Source organism: Staurois parvus, unplaced genomic scaffold (assembly GCF_062004578.1).
Source record: "Staurois parvus isolate SC_StPar_1 unplaced genomic scaffold, SC_StPar_1.0 ptg000164l, whole genome shotgun sequence".
Lineage (NCBI taxonomy): Eukaryota > Metazoa > Chordata > Amphibia > Anura > Ranidae > Staurois > Staurois parvus.
In genome coordinates this window covers 819,133-840,804 of record NW_028317960.1, presented here as the reverse complement: position 1 = coordinate 840,804, position 21,672 = coordinate 819,133, and the positions used below count along the sequence as shown (strand labels likewise).

The window sequence follows — 21,672 nt, the reverse complement described above, 5'->3', positions numbered from 1 at the left end:
AGATTACGGGCCTGGCAGCAGCATGAGGAGTCGGTACGGGGGCCCATGGCAGATTACGGGCCTGGCAGCAGCAATGGGAGGCCGTACAGGGACCCATGACACAATCTGGACCTGGCAGCAGCATGGGGAGGCGGTACAGGGGCCCATGACAGATTACGGGCCTGGCAGCAGCATTTGGAGTCGGTACGGGGGCCCATGACACACTCTGGACCTGGCAGCAGCATGAGGAGGCGGTACAGGGGCGCATGACAGATTACGAGCCTGGCAGCAGCAACTTGGACAGGAGGACATTCAGTTTCTGCACCGTCTGGTGCGTGCTCGCAAACTGTTGTCTCTTGGAAACGGATTCCAAGAAAGACTGCTGACGGAATCCGTGAAGAGGAGTAGCAGGAGAAGGAGCATCTGAACGAGCGGAATATGCCAACAAGCGACAACAGGGGCCCATGACAGATTACGGGCCTGGCAGCAGCATGAGGAGTCGGTACGGGGGCCCATGGCAGATTAGGGGCCTGGCAGCAGCTATGGGAGGCCCGTAATCTGCCAGCACCCTATGACAAAAAATGGAACCCACCAGCAGTGTGAGGAGACCTGAAAGTGGCACATGGCAGAGTGTGGCGATGGAGACAGCAGCAATGGGAGGCCGTACAGGGACCCATGAGAGACTCTGGACCTGGCAGCAGCATGAGGAGGCGGTATAGGGGCCCATGGCAGATTAGGGGCCTGGCAGCAGCTATGGGAGGCCCGAAATCTGCCAGCACACTATGACAAAAAATGGAATACACCAGCAGTGTGAGGAGACCTGAAAGTGGCACATGGCAGAGTGTGGCGATGGAGACAGCAGCAATGGGAGGCCGTACAGGGACCCATGAGAGACTCTGGACTTGGCAGCAGCATGAGGAGGCGGTATAGGGGCCCATGGCAGATTAGGGGCCTGGCAGAAGCTATGGGAGGCCCGTAATCTGCCAGCACCCTATGACAAAAAATGGAACACACCAGCAGTGTGAGGAGACCTGAAAGTGGCACATGTTTGGGGCATGATTCATGGCGGATTTAGTCAGTTGTGTCAGGAACTGGTGGTTTGAAATCCAGACTAATCCACGCCTGATTCATTTTCACAAACGTCAGTCTCTCCACACTTTGGGTGGACAGTCGTGTCCTCCGCGGAGTTGCAATACCTCCTGCCGCACTAAACACGCGCTCCGATGCCACGCTACTGGCCGGGCATGACAGCCTTTCAAGGGCAAATTCAGCTAGTTGGGGCCAAAGGTCAAGTTTCGCTGCCCAGTAGTCAAGGGGATTGTCTACCTCGGTTGGCAGGGTGCTGTCCAAGTAGGCCTAAGCCTGTTGTTTGAGGTCCTGCTCCAGGTCCACCTGATGCTGCTGCTGCTGCTGCTGCTGCGGCTGGTTAGTAGTTTCCTCACTGCGCTGGTGAAGAAAGCTACTCATCATCGACTGCAGACTGAGGCAGCCGCTGCTGGTGGAGCTGCCACTGCTCCTACCACCCCACCCCTCCCCTGCTGCCATGGCAGCGGAACGCGAGCGCACAGGGCCCACAGTGTCTGAGGATTGACGTTGGCGCAGACAGGCAGAGACCAGCTGACTACATAGGTGGTTTTTATAGTACGTTATTTTGGCCTCCCTCTCAGCAGGTGTGAAAAAGGCCACCATTTTTGAACGGTAGCGAGGGTCCAACAAGGTGGACAGCCAAAAGTCATCCCTCTGTCTGATGGTTATTATTCGGCTGTCGCTACGCAAGCAACCGAGCATGCTATGGGCCATTTGTGCCAAGGAATGCGAGGGACTCCCTGCCTCCATCTCCACAGCATACTGCCACGGTGCGTCTGGGTCCTCTGTCTCCTCCTCCTCCTCCTCTACCAGATGCTCCTGCTCCTCCACTCCTGTCCGCTGAGTGGAAAAACCACCCATTTCACTCAATAATTCCTGAGCACCAATGTCCTCCTCTACCTCCTCCTCTTCTTCCTGTCCTGCCCCCACAGGGGTCATGTGGCGTTGAGATCTGTGCGCCACGTCTACCGCACCCTGACCAGCCATTGTTAACAGCATTTGTTCCAGGACGTGCAACAGAGGAATGACGTCGTTCATCCCATAGTCCTGCCGACTCACGAATAGCGTGGCCTCCTCAAAGGGCCTGAGCAAGCGCAGGTGTCACGCATGAGCTGCCAATGGCTGACATCTAAGTTACACAGGGAGTACCTTTATCCGCTTTTAACATCAGGAAATCGGTGATGGCCTTTCGCTGTTCGTAAAGGCGGTCTAACATATGTAGGGTTGAATTCCACCTTGTTGCAACGTCACAGCATGAGGAGTCGGTACGGGGGCCCATGGCAGATTACGTGCCTGGCAGCAGCAATGGGAGGCCCGTAATCTGCCAGCACCCTATGTCAAAAAATTCAACACACCAGCAGTGTGAGGAGACCTGAAAGTGGCACATGGCAGAGTGTGGCTATGGAGACAGCAGCAATGGGAGGCCGTACAGGGACCCATGACACACTCTGGACTTGGCAGCAGCATGAGGAGGCGGTATAGGGGCCCATGGCAGATTAGGGGCCTGGCAGCAGTTTTGGGAGGCCCGTAATCTGCCAGCACCCTATGTCAAAAAATTCTACACACCAGCAGTGTGAGGAGACCTGAAAGTGGCACATGGAATGAGAGACTGTGGACCTGGCAGCAGCATGAAGAGGCGGTATAGGGGCCCATGGCAGATTAGGGGATTGGCAGCAGCTATGGGAGGCCCGTAATCTGCCAGCACCCTATGTCAAAAAATTGAACACACCAGCAGTGTGAGGAGACCTGAAAGTGGCACATGGCAGAGTGTGGCGATGGAGACAGCAGCAATGGGAGGCCGTACAGGGACCCATGAGAGACTCTGGACCTGGCAGCAGCATGAGGAGGCGGTATATAGGGGCCTATGGCAGATTAGGGGCCTGGCAGCAGTTTTGGGAGGCCCGTAATCTGCCAGCACCCTATGTCAAAAAATTCTACACACCAGCAGTGTGAGGAGACCTGAAAGTGGCACATGGCAGAGTGTGGCAATGGAGACAGCAGCAATGGGAGGCCGTACAGGGACCCATGAGAGACTCTGGACCTGGCAGCAGCATGAGGAGGCGGTATATAGGGGCCTATGGCAGATTAGGGGCCTGGCAGCAGCTATGGGAGGCCCGTAATCTGCCAGCACCCTATGTCAAAAAATTCTACACACCAGCAGTGTGAGGAGACCTGAAAGTGGCACATGGCAGAGTGTGGCGATGGAGACAGCAGCAATGGGAGGCCGTACAGGGACCCATGAGAGACTCTGGACCTGGCAGCAGCATGAGGAGGCGGTATATAGGGGCCTATGGCAGATTAGGGGCCTGGCAGCAGCTATAGGAGGCCCGTAATCTGCCAGCACCCTATGTCAAAAAATTCTACACACCAGCAGTGTGAGGAGACCTGAAAGTGGCACATGGCAGAGTGTGGCGATGGAGACAGCAGCAATGGGAGGCCGTACAGGGACCCATGACAGACTCTGGACCTGGCAGCAGCATGAGGAGGCGGTATATAGGGGCCTATGGCAGATTAGGGGCCTGGCAGCAGCTATGGGAGGCCCGTAATCTGCCAGCACCCTATGTCAAAAAATTCTACACACCAGCAGTGTGAGGAGACCTGAAAGTGGCACATGGCAGAGTGTGGCGATGGAGACAGCAGCAATGGGAGGCCGTACAGGGACCCATGACAGACTCTGGACCTGGCAGCAGCATGAGGAGGCGGTATATAGGGGCCTATGGCAGATTAGGGGCCTGGCAGCAGCAATGGGAGGCCCGTAATCTGCCAGCACCCTATGTCAAAAAATTCAACACACCAGCAGTGTGAGGAGACCTGAAAGTGGCACATGGCATGAGAGACTGTGGACCTGCCAGCAGCATGAAGAGGCGGTATAGGGGCCCATGGCAGATTAGGGGCCTGGCAGCAGCTATGGGAGGCCCGTAATCTGCCAGCACCCTATGTCAAAAAATTGAACACACCAGCAGTGTGAGGAGACCTGAAAGTGGCACATGGCAGAGTGTGGCGATGGAGACAGCAGCAATGGGAGGCCGTACAGGGACCCATGAGAGACTCTGGACCTGGCAGCAGCATGAGGAGGCGGTATATAGGGGCCTATGGCAGATTAGGGGCCTGGCAGCAGCTATGGGAGGCCCGTAATCTGCCAGCACCCTATGTCAAAAAATTCTACACACCAGCAGTGTGAGGAGACCTGAAAGTGGCACATGGCAGAGTGTGGCGATGGAGACAGCAGCAATGGGAGGCCGTACAGGGACCCATGAGAGACTCTGGACCTGGCAGCAGCATGAGGAGGCGGTATATAGGGGCCTATTGCAGATTAGGGGCCTGGCAGCAGCTATGGGAGGCCCGTAATCTGCCAGCACCCTATGTCAAAAAATTCTACACACCAGCAGTGTGAGGAGACCTGAAAGTGGCACATGGCAGAGTGTGACGATGGAGACAGCAGCAATGGGAGACCGTACAGGGACCCATGAGAGACTCTGGACCTGGCAGCAGCATGAGGAGGCGGTATATAGGGGCCTATGGCAGATTAGGGGCCTGGCAGCAGCTATAGGAGGCCCGTAATCTGCCAGCACCCTATGTCAAAAAATTCTACACACCAGCAGTGTGAGGAGACCTGAAAGTGGCACATGGCAGAGTGTGGCGATGGAGACAGCAGCAATGGGAGGCCGTACAGGGACCCATGACAGACTCTGGACCTGGCAGCAGCATGAGGAGGCGGTATATAGGGGCCTATGGCAGATTAGGGGCCTGGCAGCAGCTATGGGAGGCCCGTAATCTGCCAGCACCCTATGTCAAAAAATTCAACACACCAGCAGTGTGTGAGGAGACCTGAAAGTGGCACATGGCAGAGTGTGGCGATGGAGACAGCAGCAATGGGAGGCCGTACAGGGACCCATGAGAGACTCTGGACCTGGCAGCAGCATGAGGAGGCGGTATATAGGGGCCTATGGCAGATTAGGGGCCTGGCAGCAGCAATGGGAGGCCCGTAATCTGCCAGCACCCTATGTCAAAAAATTCAACACACCAGCAGTGTGAGGAGACCTGAAAGTGGCACATGGCATGAGAGACTGTGGACCTGGCAGCAGCATGAAGAGGCGGTATAGGGGCCCATGGCAGATTAGAGGCCTGGCAGCAGCTATGGGAGGAACGTAATCTGCCAGCACCCTATGTCAAAAAATTGAACACACCAGCAGTGTGAGGAGACCTGAAAGTGGCACATGGCAGAGTGTGGCGATGGAGACAGCAGCAATGGGAGGCCGTACAGGGACCCATGAGAGACTCTGGACCTGGCAGCAGCATGAGGAGGCGGTATATAGGGGCCTATGGCAGATTAGGGGCCTGGCAGCAGCTATGGGAGGCCCGTAATCTGCCAGCACCCTATGTCAAAAAATTGAACACACCAGCAGTGTGAGGAGACCTGAAAGTGGCACATGGCAGAGTGTGGCGATGGAGACAGCAGCAATGGGAGGCCGTACAGGGACCCATGAGAGACTCTGGACCTGGCAGCAGCATGAGGAGGCGGTATATAGGGGCCTATGGCAGATTAGGGGCCTGGCAGCAGCTATAGGAGGCCCGTAATCTGCCAGCACCCTATGTCAAAAAATTCTACACACCAGCAGTGTGAGGAGACCTGAAAGTGGCACATGGCAGAGTGTGGCGATGGAGACAGCAGCAATGGGAGGCCGTACAGGGACCCATGACAGACTCTGGACCTGGCAGCAGCATGAGGAGGCGGTATATAGGGGCCTATGGCAGATTAGGGGCCTGGCAGCAGCTATGGGAGGCCCGTAATCTGCCAGCACCCTATGTCAAAAAATTCTGCACACCAGCAGTGTGAGGAGACCTGAAAGTGGCACATGGCAGAGTGTGGCGATGGAGACAGCAGCAATGGGAGGCCGTACAGGGACCCATGACAGACTCTGGACCTGGCAGCAGCATGAGGAGGCGGTATATAGGGGCCTATGGCAGATTAGGGGCCTGGCAGCAGCAATGGGAGGCCCGTAATCTGCCAGCACCCTATGTCAAAAAATTCATCACACCAGCAGTGTGAGGAGACCTGAAAGTGGCACATGGCATTAGAGACTGTGGACCTGGCAGCAGCATGAAGAGGCGGTATAGGGGCCCATGGCAGATTAGGGGCCTGGCAGCAGCTATGGGAGGCCCGTAATCTGCCAGCACCCTATGTCAAAAAATTGAACACACCAGCAGTGTGAGGAGACCTGAAAGTGGCACATGGCAGAGTGTGGCGATGGAGACAGCAGCAATGGGAGGCCGTACAGGGACCCATGAGAGACTCTGGACCTGGCAGCAGCATGAGGAGGCGGTATATAGGGGCCTATGGCAGATTAGGGGCCTGGCAGCAGCTATGGGAGGCCCGTAATCTGCCAGCACCCTATGTCAAAAAATTGAACACACCAGCAGTGTGAGGAGACCTGAAAGTGGCACATGGCAGAGTGTGGCGATGGAGACAGCAGCAATGGGAGGCCGTACAGGGACCCATGAGAGACTCTGGACCTGGCAGCAGCATGAGGAGGCGGTATATAGGGGCCTATGGCAGATTAGGGGCCTGGCAGTTGCTATAGGAGGCCCGTAATCTGCCAGCACCCTATGTCAAAAAATTCTACACACCAGCAGTGTGAGGAGACCTGAAAGTGGCACATGGCAGAGTGTGGCGATGGAGACAGCAGCAATGGGAGGCCGTACAGGGACCCATGACAGACTTTGGACCTGGCAGCAGCATGAGGAGGCGGTATATAGGGGCCTATGGCAGATTAGGGTCCTGGCAGCAGCTATGGGAGGCCTGTAATCTGCCAGCACCCTATGTCAAAAAATTCTACACACCAGCAGTGTGTGAGGAGACCTGAAAGTGGCACATGTTTGAGGCATGATTCATGGCGGATTTAGTCAGTTGTGTCAGGAACTGGTGGTTTGAAATCCAGACTAATCCACGCCTGATTCATTTTCACAAACGTGAGTCTCTCCACACTTTGGGTGGACAGTCGTGTCCTCCGCGGAGTTACAATACCTCCTGCCGCACTAAACACGCGCTCCGATGCCACGCTACTGGCCGGGCATGACAGCCTTTCAAGGGCAAATTCAGCTAGTTGGGGCCAAAGGTCAAGTTTCGTTGACCAGTAGTCAAGGGGATTGTCTACCTCGGTTGGCAGGGTGCTGTCCAAGTAGGCCCAAGCCTGTTGTTTGAGGTCCTGCTCCAGGTCCACCTGATGCTGCTGCTGCTGCTGCTGCGGCTGGTTAGTAGTATCCTCACTGCGCTGGTGAAGAAAGCTACTCATCATCGACTGCAGACTGAGGCAGCCGCTGCTGGTGGAGCTGCCACTGCTCCTACCACCCCACCCCTCCCCTGCTGCCATGGCAGCGGAACGCGAGCGCACAGGGCCCACAGTGTCTGAGGATGGACGTTGGCGCACAAAGGCAGAGACCAACTGACTACATAGGTGGTTTTTATAGTACGTTATTTTGGCCTCCCTCTCAGCAGGTGTGAAAAAGGCCACCATTTTGGAATGGTAGCGAGGGTCCAACAAGGTGGACAGCCAAAAGTCATCCCTCTGTCTGATGGTTATTATTCGGCTGTCGCTACGCAAGCAACCGAGCATGCTATGGGCCATTTGTGCCAAGGAATGCGAGGGACTCCCTGCCTCCATCTCCACAGCATACTGCCACGGTGCGTCTGGGTCCTCTGTCTCCTCCTCCTCCTCCTCTACCAGATGCTCCTGCTCCTCCACTCCTGTCCGCTGAGTGGAAAAACCACCCATTTCACTCAATAATTCCTGAGCACAAATGTCCTCCTCTACCTCCTCCTCTTCTTCCTGTCCTGGCCCCACAGGGGTCATGTGGCGTTGAGATCTGTGCGCCACGTCTACCGCACCCTGACCAGCCATTGTTAACAGCATTTGTTCAAGGACGTGCAACAGAGGAATGACGTCGTTCATCCCATAGTCCTGCCGACTCACGAATAGCGTGGCCTCCTCAAAGGGCCTGAGCAAGCGGCAGGTGTCACGCATGAGCTGCCAATGGTTGACATCGAAGTTACACAGGGAGTACCTTTATCCGCTTGTAACATCAGGAAATCGGTGATGGCCTTTCGCTGCTCGTAAAGGCGGTCTAACATATGTAGGGTTGAATTCCACCTTGTTGCAACGTCACAGCATGAGGAGTCGGTACAGGGGCCCATGGCAGATTACGTGCCTGGCAGCAGCAATGGGAGGCCCGTAATCTGCCAGCACCCTATGTCAAAAAATTCTACACACCAGCAGTGTGAGGAGACCTGAAAGTGGCACATGGCAGAGTGTGGCGATGGAGACAGCAGCAATGGGAGGCCGTACAGGGACCCATGAGAGACTCTGGACTTGGCAGCAGCATGAGGAGGCGGTATAGGGGCCCATGGCAGATTAGGGGCCTGGCAGCAGCAATGGGAGGCCCGTAATCTGCCAGCACCCTATGTCAAAAAATTCTACACACCAGCAGTGTGTGAGGAGACCTGAAAGTGGCACATGGCAGAGTGTGGCGATGGAGACAGCAGCAATGGGAGGCCGAACAGGGACCCATGACAGACTCTGGACCTGGCAGCAGCATGAGGAGGCGGTATATAGGGGCCCATGGCAGATTAGGGGCCTGGCAGCAGCTATGGGAGGCCCGTAATCTGCCAGCACCCTATGTCAAAAAATTCAACACACCAGCAGTGTGAGGAGACCTGAAAGTGGCACATGGCATGAGAGACTGTGGACCTGGCAGCAGCATGAGGAGGCGGTATAGGGGCCCATGGCAGATTAGGGGCCTGGCAGCAGCTATGGGAGGCCCGTAATCTGCCAGCACCCTATGTCAAAAAATTCAACACACCAGCAGTGTGTGAGGAGACCTGAAAGTGGCACATGGCAGAGTGTGGCGATGGAGACAGCAGCAATGGGAGGCCGTACAGGGACCCATGAGAGACTTTGGACTTGGCAGCAGCATGAGGAGGCGGTATATAGGGGCCCATGGCAGATTAGGGGCCTGGCAGCAGCTATGGGAGGCCCGTAATCTGCCAGCACCCTATGTCAAAAAATTCAACACACCAGCAGTGTGAGGAGACCTGAAAGTGGCACATGGCATGAGAGACTGTGGACCTGGCAGCAGCATGAGGAGGCGGTATAGGGGCCCATGGCAGATTAGGGGCCTGGCAGCAGCTATGGGAGGCCCGTAATCTGCCAGCACCCTATGTCAAAAAATTCAACACACCAGCAGTGTGTGAGGAGACCTGAAAGTGGCACATGGCAGAGTGTGGCGATGGAGACAGCAGCAATGGGAGGCCGTACAGGGACCCATGAGAGACTTTGGACTTGGCAGCAGCATGAGGAGGCGGTATATAGGGGCCCATGGCAGATTAGGGGCCTGGCAGCAGCTATGGGAGGCCCGTAATCTGCCAGCACCCTATGTCAAAAAATTCAACACACCAGCAGTGTGAGGAGACCTGAAAGTGGCACATGGCATGAGAGACTGTGGACCTGGCAGCAGCATGAGGAGGCGGTATAGGGGCCCATGGCAGATTAGGGGCCTGGCAGCAGCTATGGGAGGCCCGTAATCTGCCAGCACCCTATGTCAAAAAATTCAACACACCAGCAGTGTGTGAGGAGACCTGAAAGTGGCACATGGCAGAGTGTGGCGATGGAGACAACCCACCGACTGTTTTGCTCGCTGCCAAGCTGCCACCCTCTTCTCCTGATGATGCGGAAGCAATAGCCTGATGACGACGAGGCTGCCAAGTGCAATCAGCCTCATCATCATCAATTAGGGTCTCCGCCTCACTACTAGCCCCCTCGGCTGCGTGTGGGTCAGGAGACAGACCTGTCTCTACACCGGCTACCGAGCTACTCTCCTCGCCACTACCGAGCCACTCTCCTCGCCATGTCTCCCCCCGTTCCTGACCGCCCTCTGTTAGCTCTTCCTCACTGTACTGGATGACACCGGGAGCACTAGCCTCTGGCTGCGAATAGTGCTGCCTCGACCCCTTCCTCTGCTGCCACGTCTGCTCGCTCCTAAAACATTGCCTCCTCTGCCACTCCTCTGCATGTTGTCTGACATACTCTTTAATTAAACGATTCTGTGTCCCTGAGTAACAATTCTGTGGCCCTAAGTAACGGTTCTGTGGCCCTCAGTAACAGTTCTGTGTCCCTGAGTAACAATTCTGTGTCTGTGCGAGTAACAATTCGGTGGCCCTAAGTAACAGTTCTGTGGCCCTCAGTAACAATTATGTGTCCCTAAGTAACGGTTCTGTGGCCCTCAGTAACAATTCTGTGTCCCTGTGTAACAATTCTGTGTCTGTGCGAGTAACAATTCTGTGGCCCTAAGTAACAGTTCTGTGGCCCTCAGTAACAGTTCTGTGTCCCTGAGTAACAATTCTGTGTCTGTGCGAGTAACAATTCTGTGGCCCTAAGTAACAGTTCTGTGGCCCTCAGTAACAGTTCTGTGTCCCTGAGTAACAATTCTGTGTCTGTGCGAGTAACAATTCTGTGGCCCTAAGTAACAGTTCTGTGGCCCTCAGTAACAGTTCTGTGTCCCTGAGTAACAATTCTGTGTCTGTGTGAGTAACAATTCTGTGGCCCTAAGTAACAGTTCTGTTGCCCTCAGTAACAATTCTGTGGCCCTAAGTAACGGTTCTGTGGCCCTCAGTAACAATTCTGTGTCCCTGTGTAACAATTCTGTGTCTGTGCGAGTAACAATTCTGTGGCCCTAAGTAACAGTTCTGTGGCCCCAAGTAACAGTTCTGTGTCCCTGAGTAACAATTCTGTGTCTGTGCGAGTAACAATTCTGTGTCTGTGCGAGTAAAAATTCTGTGGCCCTAAGTAACGGTTCTGTGGCCCTCAGTAACAGTTCTGTGTCCCTGTGTAACAATTCTGTGTCTGTGCGAGTAACAATTCTGTGGCCCTAAGTAAAGTTTCTGTGGCCCTCAGTAACAGTTCTGTGTCTGTGCGAGTAACAATTCTGTGTCTGTGCGAGTAACAATTCTGTGGCCCTAAGTAAAGTTTCTGTGGCCCTAAGTAACAATTCTCTGGCACTCAGTAACAATTCTGTCTGTCCCTGAGTAACAATTCTCTGGCACTCAGTAACAATTCTGTCTGTCCCTGAGTAAAAATTCTGTGGCCCTAAGTAAAGTTTCTGTGGCCCTGAGTAACAATTCTCTGGCACTCCGTAACAATTCTGTCTGTCCCTGAGTAACAATTCTCTGGCACTCAGTAACAATTCTGTCTGTCCCTGAGTAAAAATTCTGTGGCCCTAAGTAAAGTTTCTGTGGCCCTGAGTAACAATTCTCTGGCACTCCGTAACAATTCTGTCTGTCCCTGAGTATGAATTCTGTGGCCCTAACTAGCGTTTCTTTGTCCCTAAGTAACAGTTCTGTGGCCCTGAGTAACAATTCTGTGTCTGTGCGAGTAACAATTCTGTGGCCCTAAGTAACAGTTCTGTGGCCCTCAGTAACAGTTCTGTGTCTGTGCGAGTAACAATTCTGTGTCTGTGCGAGTAACAATTCTGTGGCCCTAAGTAAAGTTTCTGTGGCCCTCAGTAACAGTTCTGTGTCTTTGCGAGTAACAATTCTGTGTCTGTGCGAGTAACAATTCTGTGGCCCTAAGTAAAGTTTCTGTGGCCCTAAGTAACAATTCTCTGGCACTCAGTAACAATTCTGTCTGTCCCTGAGTAACAATTCTCTGGCACTCAGTAACAATTCTGTCTGTCCCTGAGTAAAAATTCTGTGGCCCTAAGTAAAGTTTCTGTGGCCCTGAGTAACAATTCTCTGGCACTCCGTAACAATTCTGTCTGTCCCTGAGTAACAATTCTCTGGCACTCAGTAACAATTCTGTCTGTCCCTGAGTAAAAATTCTGTGGCCCTAAGTAAAGTTTCTGTGGCCCTGAGTAACAATTCTCTGGCACTCCGTAACAATTCTGTCTGTCCCTGAGTATGAATTCTGTGGCCCTAACTAGCCTTTCTTTGTCCCTAAGTAACAGTTCTGTGGCCCTGAGTAACAATTCTGTGTCTGTGCGAGTAACAATTCTGTGGCCCTAAGTAACAGTTCTGTGGCCCTCAGTAACAGTTCTGTGTCTGTGCGAGTAACAATTCTGTGTCTGTGCGAGTAACAATTCTGTGGCCCTAAGTAAAGTTTCTGTGGCCCTCAGTAACAGTTCTGTGTCTTTGCGAGTAACAATTCTGTGTCTGTGCGAGTAACAATTCTGTGGCCCTAAGTAAAGTTTCTGTGGCCCTAAGTAACAATTCTCTGGCACTCAGTAACAATTCTGTCTGTCCCTGAGTAACAATTCTCTGGCACTCAGTAACAATTCTGTCTGTTCCTGAGTAAAAATTCTGTGGCCCTAAGTAAAGTTTCTGTGGCCCTGAGTAACAATTCTCTGGCACTCCGTAACAATTCTGTCTGTCCCTGAGTAACAATTCTCTGGCACTCAGTAACAATTCTGTCTGTCCCTGAGTAAAAATTCTGTGGCCCTAAGTAAAGTTTCTGTGGCCCTGAGTAACAATTCTCTGGCACTCCGTAACAATTCTGTCTGTCCCTGAGTATGAATTCTGTGGCCCTAACTAGCGTTTCTTTGTCCCTAAGTAACAGTTCTGTGGCCCTGAGTAACAATACTGTGTCTGTGCGAGTAACAATTCTGTGGCCCTAAGTAACAGTTCTGTGGCCCACAGTAACAGTTCTGTGTCTGTGCGAGTAACAATTCTGTGTCTGTGCGAGTAACAATTCTGTGGCCCTAAGTAACAGTTCTGTGGCCTTCAGTAACAATTCTGTGTCTGTGCGAGTAACAATTCTGTGTCTGTGCGAGTAACAATTCTGTGGCCCTAAGTAACAGTTCTGTGGCCCACAGTAACAGTTCTGTGTCTGTGCGAGTAACAATTCTGTGTCTGTGCGAGTAACAATTCTGTGGCCCTAAGTAACAGTTCTGTGGCCTTCAGTAACAATTCTGTGTCTGTGCGAGTAACAATTCTGTGTCTGTGCGAGTAACAATTCTGTGGCCCTAAGTAAAGTTTCTGTGGCCCTAAGTAACAATTCTCTGGCACTCAGTAACAATTCTGTCTGTCCCTGAGTAACAATTCTCTGGCACTCAGTAACAATTCTGTCTGTCCCTGAGTAAAAATTCTGTGGCCCTAAGTAAAGTTTCTGGGGCCCTGAGTAACAATTCTCTGGCACTCAGTAACAATTCTGTCTGTCCCTGAGTAACAATTCTCTGGCACTCAGTAACAATTCTGTCTGTCCCTGAGTAAAAATTCTGTGGCCCTAAGTAAAGTTTCTGTGGCCCTAAGTAACAATTCTCTGGCACTCAGTAACAATTCTGTCTTTCCCTGAGTAACAATTCTCTGGCACTCAGTAACAATTCTGTCTGTCCCTGAGTAAAAATTCTGTGGCCCTAATAATGTTTCTGTGGCCCTAAGTAACAATTCTCTGGCACTGAGTAACAATTCTGTCTGTCCCTGAGTATGAATTCTGTGGCCCTAACTAGCGTTTCTTTGTCCCTAAATAACGATTCTGTGGCCCTCATTAACAATTCTGTGTCCCTGAGTAATGGTTCTCTGTCCCTAAGTAACTTTTCTCTGTCCCCAATTATCGTTTCTGTGGCCCTAACTCTGTCCCTGTCCCTAGTACAGAGCGGTCTGCCTCTCTTCAATAACTGCAGGCAAATGAAGAATTCCAAAATGGCCGCTATTTATAGCTCGACCATTACACAGTGCTGGCTGGCTGGCTGCTGATTGGCTGATGCGATCACATGTAGTTGAGGAATGCATTATGGGTCAGCGCGCCTTGTCTGCGCGCCTTCCCAGACATCCCCGCTCCGTCGCCGCACATGTCAGCCGCCATTTTCTGAAAAATTTTGATTCGCGCGTCCGAATTAGGCTATTTTTCGGATTCGGCACGAATCGAAATTTTTCCGATATTCGACTCGAATTCCACTTCGGATACTTCGATTCGCTCATCTCTAGTGAAAACATTACAGGAGCTGAAGGTTAGCTTGAATATCCGCGAATTCCCTCTCTGGGCCTTTCTTCAGATTAGACACTTCCTGCTTTTCCATAAATCCCGCCATAATTGGACTCGCCCTGTTACTCCATTTGAATCCTTATGCTCTAAATCCGAACCGCGGACGCATTTGATCTCTGAGATTTATCCTCTCCTAGGGGACAGCAGGACTTGCACTTCTTTCCCCTCTTGCCGTGCGTGGAACAGAGACCTAAAGACGGATTTATCGGAGTCGGATTGGGACCGCATTTTTATGTACTCCCACTCCTGCTCGAATAATGTTTTGACGCAGGAAAATGGCTACAAATTAGCCACTAGATGGTATCGTACTCCCTCCAGACTTCATCGGTTTAACTCTTCTGTCCCTGATGTATGCTGGAGATGTGGGACACCTGATGGCTCTTTCTTGCATATTTGGTGGTCCTGTCCACTTATTCAACCATTCTGGCTGGAGGTCCACCGGTTGGTGACTTCAGTGACCACTTTGCCCATAGTTTTCTCTGCTGCTCAGCTATTGCTTCATCATACCCCCATTCCTAGGAGTCAATATTTCAAGTCCCTAGCAATGCATATGATCAACGCGGCCCGACTCTGTCTTCCTGTGCTATGGGGCTCCACTCACCCCCCAACTATACGCGATTGGCTCAATCGAATAAGCAAAGTGGCGGAAATGGAGGAACTGATTGCGACTGCACTTGACATGCCAACTAAATACTCACATGTTTGGGCTTGCTGGACCCACTTTGTAACTACCCCTGAATTCGGATCTCTCATGGGTCGGGATACCTGATCGAGCTCAGCCTACCTCTGGTTATGCCCTTGGTTCTTTCATAATCTGCGTGGTTATGACCTCCTTTCTGGTAATTTATATTTGCCTGCTTAGCTTTGGTGAGTGTTTAAATTCTTGACACTCTCATTTATGATCTCCATTAACACTGTTGACACACACTTCGCAGCCCGGACCTTTCGCTTCCCTTGCTTCCCCCTTTTTTTTTTTTTGGCCTCTTATCCCCCCTTCTCCTCTCCCCCTCCTCTCCCCCCCCCCTTTTTTCCCCCTCTTTCTCTTCTCTCTCTCTACTATGACTCCCATTATTTTCCTTTTCTTATCCTTTTCTTTCTTTCTATTCCCCTTTTTTCTTTTCTTTCTCGACAACCTCTTAGTCTTCGATCAGGCTTAGCCTACATTTTATCCAGGATTACTTGGTGTATGGTTAGCTTATCTCCTCTAGGATAGTCAATGGTACTCATGACATCTTCTCTTATACTGCGATGCTCATTTGGCCTCATGATAGCGTACTGCTTTTGGTTTAGGCTCTAAAGGTTCATTTCCTCCATGCATAGGCCAGTACGCCAATATTCACTTGGTGGAAGTAAGCTGTTATTACCTTCTCTATTGTACATTTTTGAACCTTGAGTACTACAGGCCTATCTCTGCCGTAATTTGCCATGCTTCTGTTATCCACAGTGTCGCACTCTACCATGTTGTTTCTTCCTGTATTTTGGTTTAAGCTGTATCTATGACCTGATTGATGCTGTCTGTGCATTTCTTTATATTTTCCTGTAACATGTTGTCACTTCTAAATAAACTTTTATGGAAAAAAAAAAAAAAAAAATTTTTCCCCCTGATGAAGTCACGTAACCCGGTGACGCAACGCGTAGGGGAGGGGCTCTGACGTCACGATGTTCCATCGGCTAGTACGGCGAGTATAGAGTACACACAGCAGGCAATACTTCCTGATAAGAGCATGTTTTAATCTTGTTACATGTGAGTGCATATATGTTATCCTCAATAAATTTCCTATAAAAAAGGATAAAGCACTATAGACCTTTTCTTTCCTTTATGCTATCCACCCGCATCACATTGGAGAGTGGTGTTGTAAAGAGGCGACCCCTGGAGGGGAAAGAGGAGACATCCACTCATCCATTCATTCCCTAATACAAGTATATATTCATTGAAGAGATCCCAGGAGAATTACAGCTTTCCATTATATACCAGTTAATTGGAGAGTATCCTATGCAGGAGGATTATTATCATACTGGCCCCTGAGGACCAAAAAGTGTGCTTAGCCTAAAGTTATTAGGCAAATTATAAGGTGAGCGCATAATAATTACACACCATATCAGGATCTCAGAGTGGCAATTTTCTGAATTTAAAGAGGACTATGATTTTTTATATATATTCATTTGGATTATGAGTTTTATGGACATTAGTTTATTATCACATTTCACAGTTATTGTTTGCATTTTATATGTGTCCTAATGATTGATTTATTATATTATCAATTTTAATTTGTTCATATTACCACATACATTCATTTTTATTATATACACTGCTTTCACTACCTAACACAGGAGCGCGGCACTATTGAACATATTTATTTTGAGTCACGTGACACTGTTATAGGAGTTGGTGTGAGTGCCAGCGAACCACATGTGTTTATTGATTCAATTATTAGTCACAAGTGATTTTTCACCATAGTGGCTCGCAAGTACACATATCTATTTGATTTTACCCAGATCTTCAATCTGTCTATAAAAATCACGAATATGAGATGTGTGCGATACTGACAACTGCTGGATCTCCACTATGGCATCAGCATTCGATCTGCTTGTACATTCCACCTCCTCTATTCTTGTACTTAACAAATGGAGGTCTTCCCTTAGGTCACTGAGGGCTGTGGTAAAAGTAGCTTTAATGTCAGCTGCAACTGCCTGCAGATCTCTTAAAGAAAGCGTATGAGTGTCTGAAGAGAGATCACGCTGTGGGACAGATTCCATGCCAGCCCCAGTGTCTGTGCTCTGTACACCCTGAGCACATGTTGCTGTAGTAGATGGAGGAGGAAGGGAGATGGGGATGCTGCATGTGGCCTGTCCCTCTGATGGGAGCTGAACAGCTCCTGAATATGTCTGGACTACTGGGGGTTATGTGCCCGTGGGGAGCGGGAACAGGAGCCGGTGAACTTCCCATCCACTCTCACCATCATGTAATGGCTCTGTCTCACCCGCTCCTCTGCTAATATTGATGCAAGGTCTCAGGCTGGCAGGAGCTCCTGTGTCACGCAGCCATCTTGGATCTCGGCAGATCACACTCCCCTTTCCACAAGGTTTTACCTTTAAAGAAAAAGAACTTCCATTAAAAAATCCCCCCATCCCCCGCTGTCTATTCAATGTGTCAGTATAACTGAGCCAATCAGATGTGTTCTCAGCCTGTACACATGACAGCCCAGCACACCAGGTGTACAGTCTGATATCCCAATGGTTGGATGGCCATGAGTGTGTGGGCCCCTGCCATGGTAAGGGACCCTCGGTATTAGGTGGGTAGTTCACAAGGTGGTGGGGCCCTATAAATGGGGGACACTTATCAAACCCCTAAAGTGTGAGGACAGAGGGGAGGGTTTGGTGTATTTGCATACTGGGGTCAGTTATGAAGAGATGAGATCCCACATCCCACCATCTACATCCAATCTACGTCAGATCTCCTCCCAGCATAGGAGACCACTGACGTACATTGTACGGCTGCAGATTTGTACATTACACATCGCACACATTTCCAGGAAGACAGAAGAATACTTCCCATTAGTGTGTATAAAAATGTCCATCATTTCTTGCAGAGCTCAGCACCAGCTCCCCCTTTTCCATCGTCACAGCAACATTTCCTCCTCTAACACTCTCATTGTATTCTTCATTGAAGGATTGGAATATGGAATGTATCTATACACAGAAGAACTGTAGAAAATGATGTGTGGGAAGTCCTCCCCCCCCCCCCCCATGCAGGTAATACACGGATCCTGATATGAAGAGAATGTCCAGAATGGAATTATATCAGATTCTCCTGTTCATGGCACTGATTATTCATCATTTTCCTTTTCTTCACATTCAGATGATGATGATTCTTCTGACTGATATCTACTGACCGTTATTCCGGAATGATCTGAGCGGGGATCTGTCCTTCCTCCCATTCCTCCACTTTATATTGTATTGTTACTCCTCAATGTATCCATTACTACAAAATAAAAATGGGATTTTTAGATTTTCACACCAAAACTGCTACCACTGGTGAGACCAGCACGCTGGGAAATTCCTGTTCATGAAATGAAGATTCCTCCTACACAAGTAGAAGACACTGAACACACGGTGACAGTGAGGTGCGGACAGTGGGGGGCGCTCTCCATAACATATAAAGAAACAATGGGTGGACAGGAGAGTCCGCACCACAAGGACAGAGGTTACCTTCAGAGACTAAGCGGCATAAACTAGAATATGTTTATAAAAAATATAATTTTAATTTTTTTTGTCTAAAAATGACTTTTTTCAAATATAAAACCACATTTATCACCATTAAATAAAAAACACATCTGTCACCATTAACCCAAGACAATGTTGTCTTCCCACATGACTTCAGACATCCAGATGTGGCCACATCAAATGGGTGGGTCAGCTAGACAATGGGGTGACCCCCTACTGTACCAGCTTCCCCTCCCCCCATATAATAAATGGCCTCTCAGGAAAACAACAACTGCTATATAAGGCCAGCTGAGGCTACACTATAGAGTGTGTTTATGAGCTGCAACAAGTAACAGACAAAACAAAGCAATCCATGTATAAAGGAACACATCTAGTGTCATCTTCCAGGATTACAATAAGAATTGTCTCTGATATTGTTCCATCTGCAGATAAGGAGACTAAAGCCGACAGGGAGCAGAGTCCATATGAAAGTCCAGCCGGTGCAGTGTCCCCCTTTTCAGCATTTCCATCGATCGCTCAGCATGGAATCGGCTGTAGAAATGGAAGCTGACAATTGGTGTAGCGACAATTGTAGCTCTAGTGGTCGCTCAGCAGGGTGTACTACAATGTCCAGCAAGCACAGTCATAGCAGAGCTATCAGAAGATAGAGCAGGACAAGCCATAGAGTTCCAGCAGTTCCAGTCCACATGAGACCTTATGCCACATGAATGGTGACACACGTTAGATTGCAATGACCAATTGGCACTGTCATGGCGGAGCAATTGTGAGAGCGAGCAGAGCAATCCGCAAGATGTGACAGTCAACGTTCATGTATGAGCCTTAGCGGTCTGGGTGTCGGGTCGAATACTGGCCCATAGTTGCCAACATTTCCAAAACATTTTTAGGGAAACCTTTTTTTCTGAGTTTCTGGAAAGCCCATGCAGGCGGAGCTTGTACTTTAATTAGGGGCGTGGCATTCATTGATTATGGGTGTGGTTCTACATGAACATGACTTCTTTGTAGCAGGCATATATATTCAGCGCCTCCAATGTACGCAGTGCTGTACAGTCTGTACATGACATTTCATTGTTAGGAATGTTTCTACAGGAAGATTTCTCATCAGGACAGAAACAGCTAAGAAGATATTGGGAATTGGGAACATTATTCCCCCATTTGTTTGGCTACAACAGCACTGACTGTAAAGTGCAGCAACCTGACAGCTCTTGCAGAGAATCCAGTGATAGACACCAATGACACATTTTATTTCATTATTACAGGTGCTTATATAGCGCCATCAATGTACACAGCACTTTCCATACAGTATATATTGTACATTCACATCAGTCCTCAACCAGCGGACAATCTAAGGTCCCTAATCACATCCATACACATACTAGGGCCAATCTACCTACCAGCATGTCTTTTCAGTGTGGGAGGAAACCCGAACAGACAAAGGGAGAACATGCAAACTTCAGGAAGTGGTGCTGTGGTTGGGGTTTGAACCAATGACCCTAGTGCTGCCAGGTAGAAGTGCCAACCACTTAGCCACTGTGCTGCCTGATAACATGGTATAAAATATTCCAGAAACATCATTTGACTCTGACGGTTCTGCTGAGTCCTGCAACTCCTGCTGTGGCTGCTGATAGGTAGAAGGTTTTGGGGGGTGGTAAAACAATCCTGTGTAATAAAGCTAGTAAGGAGGCATCCCACTGTGGAAAGCTGGAATCCTAGAACCAAGCTGGAAATCTTTAGTGGACTAAAAGACACAAGCAGATGCTAGTAGATCCTGAAAAACGTGCAAATAAGCAATTATCCATCACCATTTATTGGGGGGGGGGGGCACTGAAATCAAGGCAAGAACAGTGGCCTGTACTGCTGCATACCTCCAGCCAATGGGGGGGATTTACTAACACTGGAGCACTCCCAATCTGCTGCAGCTGCTCTCTGTCACTGCTGCCCTGCTGTGCTGATCTGCTGAATATCTCCAGTATATCTGTGTGACTCTGTCTATAGAAATCTTCCTGCTCAGCAGCTCCCTCCTCTCACAGAGACCGCTGTTAGGCAGTTGGGCAACGCAGGGCAGCGACTACAGAGAGTAGCTTCAGCCGCTGTTCTTCTCTCTCTCCATTCTGGCTACATGTACAACAAATGCCGGACATCAATGGCAATATCAAACATATGTAAAAAGCTGAGTACAGTGCAGGAAATGGACTGAAAATACAGACTTGTAGACGGCCTTAAGCAACCAATTCCTTCTTGTGTTTTCAGTCCAGGTCTTCAGAGATCAGTACATGTGGGGGGTTATTGCCTTCATCCCATATCTTGGCAGATGATCACTATTTTACTTTGAGTATTAGAAGTTGTAAGTGTTCTGGACATTAATACTGAAACTTTATAGACAGGCAACTCCTATCCTCATATTGATGTGAAATTAAAGTGCTTCGTGCTCAAAAGTTCTGCAGTAAAAGTGTTCCGGTGCAAACAGTGCTTCTCAAGCCAAAGGGCCTCTTACCAACCAGGAATGATCTGGGATTACAGAGATCAGATGCGTCTTCTCTATCCAAGGATGGCCGACACTCTCACCATCAGACCCCCAGGGGGCTCCATGATCCCATCAATGGGATATGGTAATATGGTCCCCACACAAGGAAATCACGCCTTGGCCACGCCAAACAGCGCCAACCACCAATCAGATGTATAAAGTGCAAACAGGGAGGAGCCTCATAGTGTAGTGAGATCAAATCTTTTGTATTAAATATTACATTTATATTTGGGTGAATAGGATCATGTGATGTACAATACCAAAAGTACTGCCGTGGGACCAGTGCATACATGTGACCCCAGGAAGGATATCAATGATCACACAAAGCAGTACATTTAGTGACTCTCTCCTTAAAATATATCAAAATTAAATTTACATGTGAAAAAATGTATATGAAAAAAGTTTAAGTATGAAAAACATAAATATATATACAAAAAAGATTGTATCCTCCATTATTTGTAAGATGAATTGGCCAGTTACTGAAGGAACAAACCTCAAGGAGAGACAGCGTCCTCTAGTGGTTCTATGTATGAGCAACTGGTTATTCCACATAAAAAATCATAGGAGCGCGTAGACCCAAAAAATGTATTTACATAAATATAAAAAAATATTAACCCCTCACCCTCCAGAGGATTTACCCCCCTTAATGACCAGGCCTCTTTTTACTATTCGGTGCTGCATTAATTCAACTAATAATTGCGCGGTCATGCAACACTGTACCCTAACATAATGTATGCCCTTTTTTTCACACAAATAGAGCTTTCTTTCAGTGATATTTGATTACCTGTGCGCTTTTTATTTCTTGTGCTTGTCAAGAGAACCAGAGAACACACA

General features: G+C 49.6%; 1 protein-coding gene across 1 annotated transcript in view; it reads left to right on the top strand.

The window, feature by feature from the left end:
- Positions 1 to 21,672, top strand: part of LOC149462960 (NACHT, LRR and PYD domains-containing protein 6-like) — a 580,167-nt gene that overhangs the window by 366,859 nt on the left and 191,636 nt on the right. The gene's annotated exons all lie outside the window — the stretch shown is intronic.